This window comes from Columba livia, chromosome 10, assembly GCF_036013475.1.
Source record: "Columba livia isolate bColLiv1 breed racing homer chromosome 10, bColLiv1.pat.W.v2, whole genome shotgun sequence".
Lineage (NCBI taxonomy): Eukaryota > Metazoa > Chordata > Aves > Columbiformes > Columbidae > Columba > Columba livia.
The window spans coordinates 21,261,485-21,281,461 of record NC_088611.1 but is presented as its reverse complement, the minus strand read 5'-3'; the positions used below and the strand labels follow the sequence as shown (position 1 = coordinate 21,281,461).

General features: G+C 42.7%; 1 protein-coding gene across 32 annotated transcripts in view; it reads left to right on the top strand.

The window, feature by feature from the left end:
* The window catches only part of SLMAP (sarcolemma associated protein), an 82,446-nt gene that overhangs the window by 3,510 nt on the left and 58,959 nt on the right, over positions 1 to 19,977 (top strand). Inside the window, exon 1 of one of the 32 annotated variants that reach the window (XM_065075760.1) lies at positions 8,993 to 9,013. The exons of 30 other annotated variants lie outside the window; for them this stretch is intronic. The gene's annotated coding sequence lies outside the window, so the exon portion shown is untranslated. Of the gene's footprint in view, positions 1 to 8,992; positions 9,014 to 14,693; positions 14,834 to 19,977 lie in introns of those variants that run through there. One more of the 32 variants, XM_065075759.1, reaches the window with a different exon arrangement.

Sequence of the window (19,977 nt, the reverse complement as noted above, 5' to 3'; positions counted from 1 at the left end):
ACATTGTTAGAGATAATAATACAAAATGCTGTTGTGAAAAGGCAGGTAGATGTCAGTAAATACAATCTTAATCACAAAAGCTATTTTAAGGCATTCAGTGGTGTTTTCAAAGGACAAATAAAAACATAAAACTGTGCCGGAACATTTGTGCGCAGGAATGTTTATCATTGTTTACAGAACTTCTAATAAGTACATCTCGTTTAGGAATCGGTCATTATCCTATCGGTGACCTATATGTAAACCCACGTAAGTTCTTTTTGCCGCAGTGTTTGTAAACGTTTCTTAGAAGCTTATATGGGACTTTAATGCATTCTGGGGTTTATGAAAGATAAAAGTCCTTGTGATGTTAATTTAGTAACAGAGAGAAACCTTCAAATAACTCAAAGTAATTAATGAATGATCTGGGGCTGCAGTTTCATCAGTGTGGACTTTGGCAACCCCGGTTTCTGGCGTTCCCGGTCTCCGTGCTGCCTCCCGAGCCCCGTTCAGTTCTGCTCCAACAACTCATTGCTTTTTTCTTGAGGGTTTGGAGTTTTGTTTTGTTTTAGTGAGTCATGTGAGTGATCCTGTTTGCTGCATAGTCTGCAAACCTTTCTATCAGCATCATCTGTAAAGGGGAGGAATCAAAGAGAAGGGAACATGAGTAAGGAGCAGCAAGGGAACTAGTACACCTCTTTTTTAAGGCATAGGTAGACAAAGTGAAGTCTGTCACATAAGTAGACCAAGTGAGAGGTGACACGGTATTTACAGCTGAAAGATGGGAATGTTTACTTTGTATAAAGACACTTTAATTATGCATGGAAAAAGTTATGTGCCCAAAGGAGATCATGTCTGTGTAGCATCAGCATTATTAAGGATTAAAGGAGGATGAGTCTTCAAGATCACCAGTAAATAGCAATTAAAAGCAGATATTTAAAGTTGGATTTGCTTGTTAAAATGTTTTTAACATAATGTGTAAGATAAAGATGGAAAGAGGTGATGGGGAAATATCTGTACTCAGACTTTTTCTGTGCTTAGTCATACTTACAGACAACCAGTGCGATGCCTCCTTTTGCTTGTGTTTGTAGAGACAGCGTAATACCTCCTTGTGGATTTTTTATTCAGCAATAACATTAGAAGCTTATGCTTATAATTGAATTTTTTTTGAGTAATTACGAGTTAATGAATCTTTTCAAGAGTGAGTCACTAGATCTGTAGGAAGTGGATGTTATGCTGAGCATGGAGTGTTTCAAAAAGTGTGAATCAAAGCAAACCAAAAAGTGGGTCGTAGTTCAGAAAATCTAAATATGTTTGTTCAGCTTCTCTCACTGCATATGGGCAGAAACTCTGTAAAAACTGCTTAATTGAAATAGCCTTAAGCTGTGTGTGTGTGTGTTTAAAAATAAGCAAAATGAAGACCCTTGGGAATTTGAATGTGACTTCTCCCAGGCCGAAACGCTTCTGGCAGATGTGGCCACAGCTTTTAGTAGAAACCTGAAGTTTCCGACAGATATCCAGGCTTCCAAAAACTAATATCTTGGAATTATTCAGTGCCTTAGATTGTTGTGAGTGGCTGTTATAAGTACCTTTTCTAGAGAATCCATTGCCACAGTTTCCCAAAGGCACTGATGCAGTGTATGAGAAATGAAGTGTTTTCTTAGACAACAGGACTCCAGATAACCGGTCATTTTTAACAATGGAAAAAACCCCTGTAGGCACAAGTTTCTGTGTTGGAGCGGTAGCTAATACCTTTTTCATTTAATTCAAAGTGGGTATGAATTGAGTTGAACAGATTCAGAGTACGTTGGTTACAGGAATGCCGCCCCAAAGCAGGAGCCGCCGAGGCGCAGGTGGAACGGCCAGCGGGGCGTCCTCGAGGAGCCCCTGCGGAGATCGGGGAGCGCGTTCTGGAACACAGCGCTGGGCACAGCGGGAGAAGGTGACCTGGTAGTGGTCAGTAGGGGTTCAGCACGGATAAATCACATCTGACCAGTGCCGTTGCCTTGCATGATAAAATGACTAGATTGATGGTAAAATGGATTTGTGGGCAAGGGAGAGCAGTGCGCACTGTTCACCTCACCTTCAGTGGGGCTTTTAACCATTTCCCACGGTGTTTTTTGGTCTAAGTTAGGGCACCGCACTCTGTACAAACAACTAGATGAGTAAAATAAAACCAGTCTGAGGCTCAGGCCGAGGGTGGGTGGTTAATAAGTGGCGTCTACCTGGGTGCTGGTGACAAGCAGGACACTGCAGGAGTCCATGTTATGACCTGTCCCCTTTAACGTTTTTATCAATGACCTCAAGGACATGGTGCAGTACACTCGAGTTGGAGATGACACCAAGTCTGAGCGCGTTGGTCTGCTGGGGAACACGTTGATATGCCCAAGGGCAGACAGAACCTCAGGAGTCGGAACAAGGACGACCGTGGAGTCGTGTGCGTGGAGGGGAAGAGCCCCGGCAGCTCGTTAGAGCAGGTCCAGCGTCCTGCATCTAATTTTGGGCCATCAGTGCAAGAAATACATTGGTAAACAGGAGCTGAAAGATTAGATGCTCTGTTTTCTTGCTGTGTTGTGCTAGAGATAAAAGTATATTGACCATGAAAGAAAGAAGAGAAGGAACTTGTAGAGAGGAAATATGTTGTTCACTTAACACTACACAGAATGTGCTGTGGAGATAGTTGGGCAAGAGTCGAGAAGTACGGGACAACTTCTCTGGGCATCCTGTTTGTTCAGAAGTATTTTAGCAAATCCATCTTACAAATTTTAGTGGGATGTGAAAAGTGGTATTTGGGGTTGCAGGATTTTAATGGGATTTTCTTTATCTGCTGCTTCCTATGGAGATTCCTGTAGGATACTCTGCTGCTGATCTGTTAAGGGATGTTTAATTTCTCACGTATCAGTGGCATTTCTGTTGATAGGTACCATGTCATTTGTTTTCCCTCTATTACATCTTTTCAGCTTTGTGTTATCATTGTCGTCCTTGCGAGCTGAACAAACGTTTTGTTCCTCTGTACTTTCGCTGTTTACATGGACAGTCTGCAGAGTCTGTAGAGGAGCCACTTTATCTTCCAGACATTGAAGGTTTATTTTAAGTGCCCTGGGAGACTGACCTGGGATCTGCCGTAATGTACTAAGGTGAAATTTCAGTGCTTAGATGCTTTGGGTAAGAGGGTGATGTCAGCCAGCCCTGACATACACCTGTTAATATTTTTATGTAAGTGCTTTTCACCCTGGGTGAACTCTCCATTTTTATGCCGCCGTGATCACAAGGGGATTTGGGTATGGAGGTCTCTGTCCCGGCAAACGTCCCCACTGCCGGGGCGGGAGCGCTGGGGGGTCCTGGGAGAGGCGAGTTGCTGCTGCTGCTCAGGATTTCATCAGAGACACCAGCCAGAGCTTACTGAACCTCAACAGATTGGGTCGCTTTGTTATCTAATTAAAGTGGCAGAATTCTGTGTGCTGTGCAGGGCCACGTGGGTCAGTGGTGTCTGTGTCAGTCTGCTACTGTGGTTGTGTTGCTTTGAATCCCATCTCCCTAAAACTCTGCAAAGTGTGTGGACAAATACTCGGCTGATTTGTTGCATTTTGGATTTTGTTGTTTCTTTTATTAGGCAATATAAAATGAAAATGATGATTGTTTGTGGAACCTGGCAAGTGAAAGGGAAGGAAGAATGCTGTATCCGTCCCTCAAGCGAGGAATTTTACAGGCTATTGCTACTCAAGTACACGATTGTTTGTTGTCTCTGGATTTTCTCTGGAGTCACGTCAATAATTGCTTCCTGTTACCGTCGTTCACTTGCTGAGACTTTGGATTATCTAAGAGCTCCAAGTTTAGTGAAATATTGCTGTGACAATGAGTGAACGTTCCCAGCTTGTCTCTCTATCCAGAAACATTCCTGCTCGCAGCAGAATGAGCGGAAGGTTTGCGGTATTGCCGGGTTTTCGTCGGGTATGGACAAGTGCTTTGTCAGGCCGCTGCAGGACTGGGAACCTCAGGTGGAGAGATGGATGGGACTGGACCATCCTGAGCCCTGCAAGAAGAGCTGTCTGTCCGTCTGTCCACCAGGGACGCACAGCGCTTTCCTTTGGGAAAAGTAATTGTGCTGGAGCCAGACAATCGGATCCGATTTTTGTGATATGTTGTACCAGACACACGTGTGTGATTGAGCAGTGTCTTAGAGTTTATTTCAGTCTTGAGGAGGTATAAAAAGATGATGAAGTTCCAGCGGACTTTTAATAGAAAGTCCAAAATCCTGTAGTAACACTGTAGTTGAGCGGAAAAGCACTGAATATACTAGCAGCAGTTTGATTTTTTTTTACTTTGGTAGACATATAACAAATACTGGGATTGCTTAAGGGCATGAGGAATTGATAATATCTTTGCGAAGCTAAGGAGCATGTTAGTATTGATGGTAGAGCTATGGTGCATAGTGAAATCAAGTATGTGCTGTTCTCAGGCCTTTTTAGGTTATAAAATAGCAATACCTGTTGAAAAAACTGTGGAATTGATGATGAGAGAGGGTCAATCACAAATGTTCAGTAGTGTGAACAAGTTTGAACATCTTGCTCAGTTTTGGTCTTCACATGATAATTCAAACGTGTTGAAAATATTTATTAACAGAAAAACTTCAGTGTAGGAAGAATGCAGCACCTGAGATAGATATAGGAGCTGCGTAAGAATGGAGACGTGACCTCTTGTTCTCATAGTAAGAGACTATTGAAAATAAAACTCGGAACAAGTCGTGAATGCTGTATATTCTCATCATTACAGTTGGAGTAGTTCTATAAAAATCAAACTAGTGCAAGAGCTCAGGATACAGGAGTTGTGGATGCTTGTAACCGTGTGTTGAATAATAACCTTTTGAAAGGCAGGAATGGAAATGCTGATGTTTCAAATCAAAGAAGAAAAGCTGGAATGGGCCAAATAGGTATTTGTACAGCAGGCTCTTGGGAAGACATTTGGTGCTGGCTGCTGTTGGCCTATGGCATTGTTCCGATCTGATACGGCAGTTTTTGTTCTTAACTTGCACTTTTTCAGAGTTGTTCCTTTTCTGGATGTTGAGCAAGATGAAGTTTAAACATAGGTTTTCTAAAAGGTTGATGTCTTTGATGCAATATTATGACTGTGTTGTGAGTGGGATTTTGCTTGTTTAACACCCACCGCCAGCAGATTTCAATGACTCTGCTTTCCTTTCCATTTTTTAATTGATTTTCTTGAACTGGAATACTTCACTGTGTAGGGTAGAAGCCAGATCTCTCGGTTTTGCAAAGCTGGGCTTTTAGCCTGCTTACCTGTTTGCCTTTTACATTTCTGGTGACCTTTCCCATAATTTCTGGCACAATTAATTGTCATCCTTCTCTTTTTTGTTGTTGTTGTTAGCTATAATAGTTCAATGGACTTGGCATTGCAAATCAACTTTGGTGGTATTATTACTTGTGATTTTATTGTGGCGTTGCTGTTTTCTGCACTTAGCGTTACCAGGTGCTTGAAGGATTGGGAAGATTTAGAGAGACATAATAAATGACTTGTAATTCTTCACATTTTAAATTTAGTTATTAAAACCAGAGCCTTGAATTTTGTATCTGGTTGTGAAAGGATCCATTCTGCAGCCCAGCTGTTTTTTAAAGCTCTTTGATCTTGGTAGGTAATTGCAGCTCCCTGTTGTTTTCTTGCTATCATTACAGGGATCCCCCTTGCTGAATGCCAGAGGACTTGGAAGGCTCCGCGGAGTCCATTTAATCACGTATTATTAAAGGACAAAGTAGAAGTTTGAAGTTTCTTTTGTTTCTATGGGTTCCAGAACTGTAGGTCACTGTTTATAGTTGGGGTGGTATTTGCTTTAAGGGCGGTTCCGAGCCCTGCGCCACGCCGGCCTGTCCGAGGGCCCGTTGGGTTGTGTGCTCTGAGTCCAGCCCTGGCCTCTGCTCCACAGCAGCTCTCGTTGGTTCTGGTTTCTTGTGGACTTGGGATGGAATTTGGGGTACAAAATTAATCCCTACCAACAAATAAGCTTCTGAGTCTCGCTTCAGGCATATTTGCTCAGTCGGCTGTGTTGCTGTTGTCTTATGTTCTGAACTTTCAGTGTGTGTATATAAATATGTATGAAATTTAGTCTTATGAAATACCCGGAGGATTTCTTTTATAGACTTCCCACCGAAATGTGCCAGATAGAAATTCTCTTAAAATTTACTTGAAGGAAAAGAAGCACTAAATGAAACAGAAACGTTCCCGATTCCATAAGGGTGGCAATAACCCAGCGCTTTCACTCGCAGCTCTCAACCGCCACTTCCCTTTTAACAACTCACAGGGGAAATTAATGACTTTTTTCTTTTCCCAATCTTCCTCTTTGAGAGTTTTCCTAGACTGCGTGTTCCAGCAGTTGTGAGAGAAAGCCGGGATCGCAAATTGTCACAAAAAGGGCATATTTGGTTTTGCAGTGGGTAGAGCTGCCTGTGCTGTTCAGGCAGGTACAGAAATACTGTCTGGAATCATAAGCCAAGGATTTGGTTTGTGATCGGAGTCCTTCCTATGCAATTAAAGGAAGAACGGATAGGCTGCTATTAGATTAATGTGTTACCTATAACATAGAAAAGCACATGGATATTCTAAGTCTGCTTGAACACTCTTTACCCCGGTGTCATCCTGATTTTCTTGTTGAATTTGTGGATCTGGCTGTTGGCTGGGAAGTTAAAAGTATGTGTGCCGTGTTCCTGTACTGTGTCAATGAGCATGTCTGAGGCCTTTTGAACTACTTGGCAAGGTTGTGTTTTGTGCTGGTTTTTTTAGTCCATGCATACGCTACGTGGACTGCGGTTGGTGGAGATGAGCTCCTCGCTTTCCTGGTGCATTCATTGCATTGGGAGCAATTGAAAGAGTCTTAGCTGAACTAGCGCTTGCTTTTTTAATGTGGCCTTTGAAGTACGAGCTTTGTTGCTGGCGTCTTCAAAGAGGGAAGAGAAAGTTTATCTGCTGTGATAAACAAGCCTTTAGAAAGAACTGCATGACCTTGCGTGAAGAATGATGGTGGGAGGAACATCTTGTATATTTATTTTGTATAATCTGAAGTGGTAAAGTCAGTTAAAATGCAGCTTGTTTAAAGTGTAAAGCGCGGAGATACCTGTCTACGCTTGAGGTATAGGAAGGGTATTATCGTCTAAATGTACGAATTATAATAATTAACATTTGTTTAACAAGCTAATAGTGTATTGAGCCAAACGTACAAGTTGAAAACATTCTAATTTAAATACTTGTTTGTTTCTCTCATGTCTTACAGCTTCAAGTTCTGGAAATAGACAGGAATGACTGTTCTTTATAAAATAAAGTACTAACTTTTTGGTTTTGTACGTGTTGCTATTACACTTGGGTATAACTGTTAGAAATGGCCCATAGCAGGAAGCTCGTTTGTCTTGCATCTTCCCACAGTCCTAATGAGAAATTGCATTATGGAAACTGTGGTAGAATATGGAGTCTGTTACTTGCTGCAGTTCCGAGAGGAGTCGTGCTGCTTACTTGCCAGTTCTACTCTTTTACAGGATTTCATTCCCACTCAAAAGGTACTTTTTTCACAACTTGTTCCGTGTGTCCACTGAAAATACCGTCTAGAAAATCCAAGGTCGCTGCACCTGCCCATTTCTGAATGTGTGGGTGATAACGCTGATTCAGATAAGATGCTGTTGTCAGCGTTAGGGCAGCAACCGAGGAGCTGAACAGGGAGGGTGAGAAGGTAACGAAACAGGCTGATGAACCACAACAGCAGAGACTGTTCCTTGTCTCATTTATCTCATCCTCGTGAGAGCTGGGGCCTGCGTAGCAGTGAGTGCCTCTCTGTGTTGTGTTTCTTGATGGATTTTTAGTAAATTCCTTTTATTCGTAATGTGTGTATAGTAATTTGTAATGCGTGTTGCGGAATTAAGTTTCCCTTTATTTTTTTAGGGAGGAGGTAAAAAGTAAAATGTTCTGCAAAATACTGATTCTTAGCAAGGTGTGTGACAAAACAGAAGAAATGAGAGCAAATGTGGCAGAAAAGGTGGGGGGTGCGCAGAATCTTCCCAAACTGGATCTCAAATGTCAGTGTGTAACTGCTCCTCCATCCATCCTCTCCTCCATGCACTAACTCTGGTGCTTGGGCCACTCTTAAACCAGCTAGGCTTGGCTTAGCCTTCAGCTCCCGCTCTGTGCTCTGGACTGTTGGTCCTCTCTTCTCTCCACTCTTCAAGAGGAAAAGAATTCCAAGCTTTCCTAAAGAGCTGCCTTATCTACCCTCTCTGGTTTTGAGCATCACTTCGCCTTGGAGTTTCTAAGGCTTTCTTTCTGAGAATAACTTTAATTCCAGCTGCCACCTTCCTGTTCCTGCTGTCCCCTTCTGCAGAGACAGACAGATTGCCAGCAGTCCGTGGCAGCATCTCATCCCATCTCAGCCGCACCTTTGATTCCATTCCTCTCATGTCCAAGTGGCTTCAGGGTAAGAGCCCTGTGGTGATGGGGCAGCCCCACATAAGTGATTATGTCTGATGATTAGGGGCAAGAGGAGTGAGATGAAAGGTTGGGAGAAACTTTTCTGGTTCTGTGTCTCATTCCTTGTAAATAGAAGCACCGGTTCCTGAGGTCAGTGTGACTGGAGCCTCTGAGCCCATGGGTGCTGTGGGCTCCAGAGGTGAACTCATATCGGCACCGAGGCACAAATCACCTCCCAGGGTTTGGGATAAACCACCGGCTGAGGAGAGCACCGAGCGGTGAGGGTTCCCTGGGCTTTGATGGCACTGGGAATCCTACCGGCATGGGGTAGAGGCAGGGTGATGGCTGCAAGTGGATGAAGTGGTGCAGAAGGGGATAGTGAAACCTCACAACAATTGAAGGCACAATTACATACTTGAGATTGCAAGTTGCTTTTTTTCTTTTTTTAAGTAAACCAACAGGAAATGTGTATCACCACTTCTCCTTTTCAAATTCACTCGTACCATTTAGCATAGGTGCTCCAGGAGCAGAGTCTGTGCTGTTGAGAAAATCATCGTAAAGGTTCAGATTGTCATTTCAGGTAACAAAGCTTTGCCTTGAAAATTTTTATATCAAATCTGCTGTTTGAATGTTTCATTTTTAAAAATGCCTACTTTTTCTCAACTTATTTTCTTAAATTCTATCAAAATATTCTTAGCACGTAAAAATGAAGCATCGTTATAAGCAATGCAGAAATGGCGGTTGTAATGAGCTCCCTTTCTAACAATATAAATCTTACTTGATCAGACAGATTATTTTCATTGAACTCATCCTGTGGTTGGGAGGTGGGTCAGATTCCATAAAAAACAGGGAAAATAGTTTCACTCCTGACTTGCTACTGGAACTACTGGATGTTAGAGTTAGTTTCAGTGCTTTTCATTTACGTTTTAAACATCAACATGGAACTACTTACGTTCATTTCCATGGTTCTGTCACAGCTGAAATAGTTTATTTCATACTTCATAGAGTTTTGAACATGTTGCTTCCTGAAGAAATACAGGAATTCAGTTTGCATTGTAGTTGATACTCAGTAGAGATGAATGTTTTAATCCTTGAACTGACTCAACGGGGAAACCTCAGATCTGCAGGATGTCAAAGTTCTAGTAGTTTTCTTTAGAAGTCAATGGTATTTTCTTTCTGAGACTATCACAGTGAGTGGGGATTTTTATCAGCGAACAGTCTGAACTTCTCTGTAATACAGTAATGAGAATGAGGAAAAAAACCCCAGGTAAAGCGTGAGTAGTAAAGCATGGTCGCTTAAGTGAGAAGTCTTTATTTGCTCTGATAGTTCTGTATTGCAGGGTGTATTTGTCAGGAGGATTAAGAACTGTTTGGTTTGTTCTCCAGAATGAGCAGTCGTGGAAGCTTGTTATTAAATTCGTTATTTGGTTGTATCAAATTGGTGGGTTTCTCTCTGTGGGTGGTGTCGTTGTGTTTTTGTTTTCCCTTAGAATAGTTCAGGGACTGAATTCTTCCAATGTGCATTACACCTCCGGTTGAAATTACGGCTGGCAGAGAAGTACATGTGTCACATTCTACCATAAAGCCCAGCGCAAGAACGCTTCTGTTGTAACTGAGAGAATATTGCTGTTGAGAAACTTGCTTTGCATAAACAATTTTAGTCTTTTAAAGTAATAAGTTATAACTAGGTTAATAATTTGCACATTAGTTTTTGTATATACATGTGACTGATAAAATCCAGAGAGGCTTTCTAAAATTGTAACAATTTGTTCGTAAATTATTTTATATAAAGCAACATAGGTATTGGTAGAATAGTCAAGAGCAGGGGGTTGAGTTCTGTTGGTTTGAATGCCTATAATTTTTCCTTCAAAATATTATCTGTGTGAGCCGTCTTGGGATTTTTCTCCTCTCCGTTGTTACTCTGAACTATTGAGGTGCTTTACGCATTTTTGTTTACTAGTTTGCTGTCTGGTATTCACGTTTTCAAGCCAAACCTTTCAAAAGGAAGTGAAGAAAACATCAGCGTTCCTGATGCGCCGTATTAAGAAACGCTGAGGTTATAGAGCTGTTGAGAAACAGCGACGGCAAAGCTGCCGGGCGGTGGTTGGTGACGGAGGGTCCCGGGGAGCCCATGGGATGAGGAGCCTGGAGACGTTTGGCTGCTGAGGCTGGAAGTTTCCAGCCCGTTGTTGGTGCAGTCAGTAGCTAAATAAGCTGCTCAAGTTGTCCGGCTTTCAGTTAAGTGTAGAAAGCGCAATATAGCGAGGTAAGTGAGGGGCCTCGCTTAACAGAGAATGTTTATCTTTTGCCTAATTTTAAGAAACAGAAAAACAAGCCATGGGATAAACAAATATAGTAAAAAATAGTTTGTTTGTCCCATGAGAACTGATGAAGAATTTGTGTTTATGTCCGGAAATGCAGCACTCCTGTGTTTTTTAAGGCACCTTCTGTTGCAGGTTGAAGCTTTAGTGCCAGCTGTCCTGTGCTTTTCTCCTTGCCGACGTGCTTTGCGCATGTTGCAGTTGTGTGAAGGGAGGGAACCAGCCTGCGCCCAACTCCTCCACGTGTCCAGTTTCATTATTTTCCAGAGCAAATAAACAGGGTGGGAGCTGGAGATGTGCTGTGGAGTGACCCCGAAAGCGGCTGCTTGGGGAGCAGCACAGCTGGGTGCTGTGCACGTTACTGCTCCAAAGCAGAGACGAGCTGCGAAAGGAGGAACTTGTCAGGACAAAAGATAGTTGTAATATATAAAGGAGAAAGCGGAGACTCCCGGCGCTGCCCGCGAACTCAGGTGGCAGATACTGCGGCTGTCCTGGAGAGTTGTATCCAGTGAAGCCGAGAGATACGGAAAGACTGAGGTTGTGTGTACATTACTTTCCAGGAACGGCCGCAGAGTCTCTCAAGTAACAATATCTAAAATACAGCCGATTCTTCAGCCAAGGAGCTCCTGTCAGGTGGCAGCAGAGGAATGGGGAATGTCCGGGTTGAGGAGAAGGACTGGCCTCCTCCTTTTTGAAGTCCATGCTGGACATACCTGAAATTCCTCCCGACTGACAGGAGCAACGTGAAAAGGTGCTGGAAGATGGTCTTACCCCTGACTTGTTACCTGCATCTGCTACATTATGTAGCTCCAGTGGATATTCATGTGGATCTATGCATATGCAAACAGGAGAGCCGTTATTGATCTGTATATAGATCTCTATATAAATTTTATATGCTGTTTTATTATAACAACAATAATCTCTAGCGTTTGATATGCCTGGTATCGCATGGGACCTCAGTGTACTGCTTGACTGCAGAACAAAACTCTTTTCAAAAGAAGTTTAGAAGCAGCAACGGGGACACACTCATGTTTCTCTTGAATTTGTATTTAACCATGTTGCTCTTAACGCTGCCAGTTCCCAGTGGCCCGACCTATTTTCCTTTGAAACAAGCTATGGATGGCATCTCATCCTAATTAAAGTTTATTAAAACTTCATACTAATACTAGACTAATTATAGGTAGCATAGAAGTCTCGCTGATTTTTCTTTAATCAAAGTATGGTCTTGTCTACAGCCATATTAAATTGAAGCTTGGATGACAAACGTCTGGGTATGTCAAAGCTGCTCACTTAACAGTGAAGGTGTTTTTGTGGGAAGGCCGTGTTTGTGCTGAGAGCGTGGTCTGAGTTTTATGAGAGCTTGATTGGAGGGTTCATCCGCTTCGGTGACGTACAGAACAGATTTGGGTGTTGTTAGCGTGGACGGTTGATCTGACACACGGCACCAGAGCTTGTTCTGTGTCCTTTAGGGGCTGCAGATTTGGAAATAATTCTTTAAGCGTTTTTGCTTTGAGTTACCAGTGCGTATCCTACTGCCAGATGTTTTGTTCTTTGAGTAAATGACTCATTCTCCTGGTTTGCTTTACTTTCTGGACTTTCTCTTTTGTTCTTCTAAGAGCTCAGATGATGAATTGTAGCAGAACTTAATATGTTAAATGTCAAGAATACATTTTAAGAAAGCGCAGCCTTTGTAAGGAGAAAGCCTGACTGTTCTCAGAACAGCAACATTTTTGAATTGCTGATTAGACGTGGAAGAAGATTGCATGTTAATTGCAGTTCTTTTGCAGCATATGGCCAATTTCTAACGAGATCTTTTTTACCATTGATTAGGAAGTTCAGTTTCTATATTTAATGTGCAAAGGCTTTGACAGCGTTCTGATTTTTACACATCCTTGCTTATTCTGGGTGGAATTTCAGTGACTTGCATAATTTCAGTAGCAGGAACACTGACGTGGAGAAACCTAATTTTAAAATCTGCGAAGTAGAAGAATTGTTAATATGGATGTTGTAGCTTAAAAGTAGCTTGTGTTTGAGGCTCTGCAGTTGGAATTGATAGTGTAGACAACCCACAATATATATGCTATAATTTGTGGAAATTTCAGTATTAAAATAAACCACCTTCATATGTGAAGAGTCTTCAACTTTAGTTTCTGAGATGTGCTTTTGTAATTGAATTACTTTGCTTTACCAAGCCCGGGCGAGTGTGTATAATTATGTTGCCCTCTAGTGGTTGTAACTCAGGTTTAAATTGTAGAAAGGAAAGTTATTTGCACGCTCGGGGTGTCAGTTTGCTCGCGAGTGATGTGTGTTGTATATCATATAGTAGCGATGTGTTCACCTGTCTGGGCAATGGCAGCTGAATAACACGAGGATTGGGTGAAGAGAATATAATAATAACTTGACAACAGGGAATGCCACCCATAATTATTATTATGGGGAAAATACTTGATGGATTTGTTATGTAATTTACCTTCTGTCTTATGAGATTATTCTTGGTAGCCCATGGTTACCATGTGGAAGGGTCCAGTGGCACTTTAACCTTCTGGGGAGGCTTTGGGTTCAGCTTTTGGGAGTGGACGGTTTAGAAAATAAGTCTTTGAGTCCTTCAGGCCACCAACGTTAATTTGCTCTTTGGTGGTTCTTGGTAGGCAGGAGGATTGTTCTGCTTCGTATTTGCTCTGTGACTGCCCCTTTTTTTCAAAGCATCGCAACAGAGTTAATGGGGAAAAATCCCTTGATGACCCTTCATTCACGGGCAAACCACGTCCAGCTTTCTGCGCCGAGTGAGGCACGTTCCCTGTCTTGGTGCTCAGAGGGACCAGTCACTGTTCTGTACACTTGCATATGTTTTTCAGGATTGAATCTATCTGTACTTCTACCATATCTTCCTCTTTCTTTCCTTCTCATCCCCGCCCTCCTTTTTTTTTTTTTTTAATATATAAATTCCAAATAATAATAACAATAAACTATGAAGCTTACACTAATGGCTTTGTTTGAAAAAAAAATGGGGGGGAGGGGGAGAAAATGGAAATAACTTTTCTGATGATGATACTGAAGTACAAAGAATGACTTAAGTGATTCAATGTATTGAGTATCAGCAACTTAAAATCACTGCTTTAGGAGGTGAACTGTGAAAACTTTCACTATATATTTCTAACCATTACAAATGGGTGTTGTCCTGGTTAGAACAACATTACACGGCGTTGTGTCAGCTGGACAGTGTGACCTGAAACCTGCACACAGGTGGTGGAGGCGGCTCTGACCTCAACACCTGGATGGATCTGTGTGGACAGGGGCTCGGTGGCTGTTGAGGGGAGGACGTTGGAGTGAAAACCTGGAACTGCTGCTGCTAGAAAAAGGCTCTTTTTGTACTTGGAAATACGGCACATTTAGTCCAAAACACGGCAGGGCTTGGTAACGTGTTTCTGAGAAGTGCGGCTGACGAGCCTGGCAGGTCTGACAGCAGCGAAGGTGTGAGGTTGGCAGCAGCACTTTGCGATTCCTCTGCCCCTGGCAGGTTGGTCGTGGGCACTTAGCGCTTGTTCTAAGTACTTTTTTATTGACAAAGAGATTTTAAAAGGCATTCAGTGTGTTGTTTGCTTTTTTTTTTCTTGTCTGAAGAATAAAGTTCATGGGCACAGTGTTACCAGTATAACATCCCCAGTGACTTTGTGGATATGATGGAAAATAGCTAGAAAATAAAAGACCTCAAAATACTTTTGGCTATGTAGAAAGCTGCACCAGAATAATTACCCGGGCACGTTTTGCCACGTTAGCAAACCCTTTAATCTGTGAATTCAAGGTGTACCGTGTATGTGATTTTTGCCCTTGACTGAGAGCGGGATGGATCGTGAGTCACACCGTGTTTGGATCAGTAATTACTGATCCTTGAACGTCTTATCTGCGCTCTGCCCGTTCCCGGTCCGGCTGTTCCCAACTGGGGAGGAGGCGGCAGCACCTGCCCCTTGTTCCGGAGCCAGGAGGACGCGGCTAAAGAATCGGCTGACTAAGATTCTCTAAGATCGTCTATCAAAAAATCAGCTCACGCAGTGTCTCACATTGCTGGCCGACCCGCCTCGGTATGTGACCGCATGCTGTACGTATTGCTACCCTTAAGCTTGAAAAAATTAATTGCCTTTGTTTGGGAATACCAGCATTCGATTACTGCTTGCTTTGGAACTCTTGACCTAGGAATGGGTGGCAAGTAAACCCAGCCTCCTCCCAGAGCGTTTTGGCTCTGGCGTTGTTGGAGGTACGGCTTGGCAGTGCCTCCGCTGCAAGTGTTCCACTCCCAATTGTCAGATTGCTCCTCTGTGCTGGAAAATGAATTTTCCATCTTTGGCCGGAGCCGCACCCTTCACCGACAGCGCTTGGTTTCCACTTAGTTGCGTTTGCTCCCTGTACGGAATGTGTTCAAAACACAGAAGGAAAATAAATGGAATTTAGGGTTTTTTTTTTTTGGTTGGTTTGTTTTGCTCTTTGAGTTCTGGTCCTAGATGCAGAGTCTTCAGAAAACCACGGAGGAGCATGTTGCTCTGGTGACCCCTTGTTTTCAGGCTGAGGAAGCGTGCAGTGAATTCTCACTCCGCTGTATTTTGGTTGTATTTGTGGTTTGGACCTATTACAAAAACATCTAGTTTGACATGATTACAATTAGTACCGTGTCTTTTGTACTGAGGCAGTTCTTTTGAGTTCGGACTTGCACTTCTGCCTCTTTATTGCTGCGTTGAGTCGCTACCACCATAACTTTAAGTTTATCCTCAGTGTGGAAGTTTGAACCGCAGTTTAGAAATGCGGTGAACGTTCTTTTCCTTGGGACACCTGCCGTCTGTTGATTAATAGTTCAGGAGCAGATATGGCAGAAAGCAAGAAATCTTTGTGTCATGAAAGCAAGAAATCTTTGTGTCATGAAAGGAGAGATGAATTAACTAGGCTGGCTGCAGATGTTTTAGAAAAGATAATATCGTAGTTGCATGAGACAAGTCATTTCAGATGGAATATGGCCCTTGCTAAAGGGGGGGAGAGAACCTCATGAACTTCTCAGGATATTTTTAGAATATTTATACCGATTTCTTGTGACAGCACCAAACCACCATTGCATCTGGAGGTGTCTGTGCCATCTCTGGGCTTTTTTTCTTTATCTGAATGTGCGATGACTGGGAGTTTTCCCCGTCATAAACCAGCAGCAGAGTGGAATTAATGACCGCGGGTAAACACGGCACCTTGCGTGCAAGGAGCAGGAATGAGCAGGGGATTAAATAGTTTCAGCGCTTCTTTATGCACTCAAAAAGTGAACACGAGCGAGGAGCAGAGGAGCTTTGCTCGAATGATTCACTCCTTGGAGAAACAGCCGCGTCGCACGGTGGTTCTTGCAGCTCTCGCGGCGCCAAACGGGGACGGCTGGGCTCGGAGCTGCCCAACAACCCATAGCCCTGCAGGTCAGCTCTGCCGGCCAGCAGGATGCTCTAGGGGTTCACCCCTGTTTGCTGGCAGTGGAAGAATGGGATTGTTTGCTGATACGAGTTTAAGAATGCAGATTTCTTAAGGAAAACTTCCATTTCAGTTCATTTTTTTGCTAATCGCTTATCTCATTGATTCAAGGTTTTTGAGGAAGCAGAAACAATAGGTAATGTTTGTGTTAGTTTTCTCGTTGTAAGTATTTACTATGCTAGATCCAGATAGTATTTTAATATTTCCTTTTTTAAAAAGAAAAAAAAGTGATTTAAAAATATTTTTGAAATGTTTGTAAATATTCTTTAAAATATTTGCCTTCTGCTTTTTCCGTCAATTCCGCCTATTTCCCACTAAAACAATTCCATGTTTATTTTAGTAGGTGCTGTAGATCTTTGGGTTTAGTTTTTAGTTCTGCGAGGTTTTAATAAGGTTTAATAAGGCTCTTGAAATGTGAAACCAGGAGGAAGTTGTGCCTCACCTCTGGTCTCAGCGGGGACAAAGCTCCGTTCAGACGTGACAAATCTCCCGCTTAATGTCGTACTTGCAGTACATTGCAGTACTTGGGGACCAGACCACAGTTTGTTCTCTCCTTGTGCTTTATAAAGTTGGCCAGGGAACGTAACTATCAACTTTAGCCACATCTTGCTTGTAAATTTAAGAATAAAAATGTTAGTTCTCTGGATAGTCTCAGCGCTTTTCCCGGGTGCAGAATATTGGTACAGGTGCTTGAAGGCAAAGAGTAAATTGCAGACCCTTAAGAACATACATTTGCAAAGAAATTATAGACAGGAACCTGTTCTTTGCAGAGCTCACAATTGTTTTATCTGGATACACATGTCCTACAAATACAGCCTTTAGGACTTTGTACGCTGCAAGATAAGCTTTCCTTGTGCAATGGCAAAGTTTGAGTATGTCTTGTTGCCAAACGCATTAAATTTATTACAGTGAACTCTAGTACTTGGCTTTCAGTCCAGTTTTGGAGGAAAGGATTCGTGTAAGGGCACCGGGATTGGTGAGTGTTGCAGCAATATTTTACACTTAGAAGTTATTTTCTGAAGTGATGATCCTGAAGAAGCCCGGATTCCTGGGTAATGGCCTATTAAGGCGTTTTGTTTCTTTATTTTAAAGCCATATTAAGTTGCGCTGTATTTCCGTAATTGGTTAATGTAGAGAAGGCCGAAACATCAAGCGAAACCTCAGAAAGTCACCTTGTCCGTGTGCTTTCCCCCAGGTAAACGTTTGCGGTGGTAGAAGTTGATGGAAATTATACAGAGTAATCTCTGATATCACAGCGATAGGAGCTGTGGAAATGTCTTGTGTAACGACACGGGGCACAACAGCTTTGCAACAAGTACGATATCCTTCCACAGACCTGGGGTTTATCTCGTTTTAATGGTTTTATGAGGCCATGACACCGGTCACGTTTTTGACATGGAGCAGGAAAGTGTCTCAAAGTCGCTATATGTTGTGTAAGATATTGTCATCTATGACAGCAGTAATACAAAATCTTTTCTTTACATTTCTTCTGTATTCCAGTGAGTCAATTTGTACAACTTGGTGCCATCTGTGAGTAGTAATTTCTCAGGAATCCTTCCCTTGATTGCACTTTATTGTCAATATATTTTAGCTTAGCACTTAAAGCAGCAACATACCTTAAAAATCTCTGATCTTCAGTATGAGAATTTCAGAAAGAATTTAAATTGTACTTGAAAATTTTCTTACAGGCTGAAAATTCTTTTTTTTAAACTTTCATTAAGAAAATTGTACATAATTAGTACCGAGTTGGGGGGTTATTTTGTAGGCAACTTTTCTGCTTTGCCTGTATTCAGGAATGAGCGGCATCTCCTTTGCTGAGGCAGTTAATGTCCTTAATCTACTTACGACTTACTTACAAAAGGAAGTTTTAAAGCACAGCATATGTGAAGGGACAGACTTTGATTCAGCTGTGAAGCGAATAAATATAGAACGTTTGTCGTTGCCTTGACACGGTGCAGCGTCTGCAGCAAAGGCGGGTGTGCAGGAACGATGTGAACCACCAGGACAACAGCTCGGCACCAGAGCTGCTCCAGAGAGGAGCCACCGGTAACCACGGTGACACGGCTCACCATAGCAAGTCAGTCCGCTCTTCATAAATGAAATTACTTGGAAATTAGAACTCTTCTCTGGATCTCTCCTTTTTAAAAATAGCCTTTTGCATCAAAACTATGAGGCTGATGTGAAGCGAGATCTATTCTTGCACGCCGTTGTCATGTTTTGTGGTGAAACACTTTATCTTGAGGTTTTTAGGGAGTATCTTGTCCTGCTCCTTTTGACAGTGAATGCGTTTCTGCTTTATTTGAATAATCTGTGGATGGATCGGTGCCCGCGAGTAACTTTAACCTTTTGAACCACTTTATTGCACACCTGCTTACCACAAACCCCCTGTGTTCGGCAAGAGGAGTGGATATTGGATTGCTCCAGGCCATGGCCCTCAGTGCGGATCTTGTGCGTGAATATACGTGTTACAGAACCGTGAGGAATGAGGTGTAATAGAGCGTGGTCAGGACTTGTTCTGCTGTGACTGGGCGTTTTGCTGCATTTTGCAATTCCAGAAGGGGATTGTTGGGTTAACTTCACAACTGTCCAGCCAGGTTACAAATTGCTGTTCCTAGAAAACAGGTGGGGATGTTACCTGAAGGGCACCAGCGCGGCCGGGGAGGGCGAGCGAGGGGAACCGTCCCTTCCCGCCATGTTTCTGTTCATGCGGTTGGTTTCACATTGGTTGATTCATTTTAAAATAGAATTTAAAATAATGGAAAGGCAGGACTTGGGCATCTTTTGTGCAAGTTTTTGGATGAGAACACCATCAGAGTACATGCACTGTTTTCAGTACAATCTATTACATTATTATTGTATTTTTTCCAGAAGTTGTTTTTTGCTCTAGGTGTTTGGAGTGTGGAAAGTTCCTTTTAGAGCTCAAGTAAATAAAAGAAATCCAGAAGTGGATTAGTGATGTTTGTACCGTTCTTTACTGACTGTTGGGATGTTGGGGGTTCCAGGAATTGTAATGCAGTTCTACTTATATTTTCTAAAAGCAAAGCTGATGCTGGTCATCGTGGCTTTCTTACTGTGCTCCAGCCTCAGACAGGTATCTCCTATTACAGACAACTCCAAATTTGGGTTGTGAAATGTACTTTAAAGTCTTAATATTCTGTCATACAGCAACCGACAGAGATCAGCGGCTGCCGTGGGAGGCGCGAGTGTGGGCCTTAGGAACCAGCTGCTGAAGTGTGCCCGGTTTTAGCCCAGGTCACTGTTACGTACCCACCAAATTAAGCAACTTGACAGTGCTCGGAACTGCGGGTCCACGGGGAGCGGTGCTGCCGCTGAGCGGGGTGAGGAGCAGGGACCAGATCAGTGGTGGGTTCAGCCACCTCGTTTCTTTCATCCGTGACCACGTGGAGCTGGAGACCTCGGTCTCGGCCGGTGACACACAAAAAAAGCTGCGGACACTGCTGTGTGTTCACAGCGAACTTTGGGAGGCGAGCGCTGGAAATCCTCATCCTCGTTCTGTTCTATGTATGCACAAGCTTTAAATTGTCAGCATGGTTCTTTGCTTTCATTTTAAACTAGAGAACTTAGATTGTGATAGAGTTTGAGGTCCTAAACTTAAACTTTTAGCTATCAGCTGCCAACCTCTTTAACATGAACTACTGCAGAAAATGTAACAATACTGCTCCACATAGCTAGTTCTAAAACCGAATAATTTTAAAGTATTGCTTAATCTTTC